Source organism: Papaver somniferum, chromosome 8, assembly GCF_003573695.1.
Source record: "Papaver somniferum cultivar HN1 chromosome 8, ASM357369v1, whole genome shotgun sequence".
NCBI classification, from domain to species: Eukaryota; Viridiplantae; Streptophyta; class Magnoliopsida; order Ranunculales; family Papaveraceae; genus Papaver; species Papaver somniferum.
Genome location: NC_039365.1, coordinates 21,305,821 through 21,307,209, shown reverse-complemented (window position 1 = coordinate 21,307,209; position 1,389 = coordinate 21,305,821).

Below are 1,389 nucleotides of genomic sequence, written 5' to 3'. Positions count from 1 at the left end.
AGCACTCGCGCCATGGAAAACTCAAATACTGATACTCAAGTTTAATTAAATTTTTTTAGAGGAAACGCCATTGGGTGTAGAAATAAGTCCAGATACTATAGAAGCATGGGATGGGGGCATGGAAATCTCAGGCCGCGCTTGAAATTGCTCTTTGTATTGTCCTCTTTGCTGGTGTTTTCTTTTTACCCTTGGTTGTTGTTGGCTCAGTTGACGCTGGTTTTATCACAAACGGGTTTGTTTTGGAGAAGAAAGGTACTGGATCAAAGATTCTAAAGATCTGAATTTAAGAGTCTCACAATTGTGTAGACTTCATTCTATTTCATTGAGTATTTATACTGTTTACATAAGAATGATTCAATTGAATCTGAACTACATGAACGAATATACAGGACAATTTACAACAGAAGACTAGGAATGGAAGACTAGGTTACAACAAAAGACTAGGACTTTACAACCAAATACGTCATATATGTAGCAACTGACTAAGACTAGGTTTTATGTGCCGGTGGTGTGTGCTGTTGCCGCACACTCCAAGTGTGGAAGCTATACACGTCTAATACTCCCCCTCAAGTTGGAGGCTGAGGATTATCTGAACAAAGACCCAACTTGCTAGCAAGTCGGTTAAAATGATCCACTCCTAGTGGTTTCGTGAAAAGATCAGCTAGTTGCAATGCTGATGACAGATGAGTAGGTTTGATAAGACCAGAAAGGAGTTTTTCACGAACGAAATAACAATCTATTTCAATGTGTTTAGTTCTTTCGTGAAAAACTGGATTTTCAGAAATATGAATAGCAGCCTGATTATCGCAATAAATTGGAATGGGTTGTTGAATTAATGCGAAGATCACTGAAAAGATAATGCAACCATTGCAGTTCGGAAGTAAGGCGCGCAAGAGCACGATATTCTGCTTCAGCAGAAGATAGAGATATTGTGGGTTGTTTCTTAGACTTCCAAGAAATAGGACTATCTCCAAGCATGGTGAAATAACCCGTCGTGGATCGACGAGTGGTTGGACAGCCTGCCCAATCAAAGTCGGTATATCCCGAAAGTGACAAAGAGCTTGAGGCAGATAAGAAGATGCCATGACTAACCGTACCTTTAAGGTAACGAACGACATGATGAGACGCATCTAAATGACCAGAGCATGGTTGCTGCATGAATTGACTTAGATAATTAACAGAATAAGTAATGTCAGGACGTGTCACCTGAAGATAAAGGAGACGACCAATTAGACGACGATAGATACTAGGGTCAGGCAGGAGATCCCCAGAAGTTGGAAGCAATTTTAAATGTTGTTCCATGGGAGATGGAGCAATCTTAGCTCCTAAAAGCCCAGAATCATTAACAATATCAAGAATATACTTTCGTTGACAAAGAAAAATACCTTT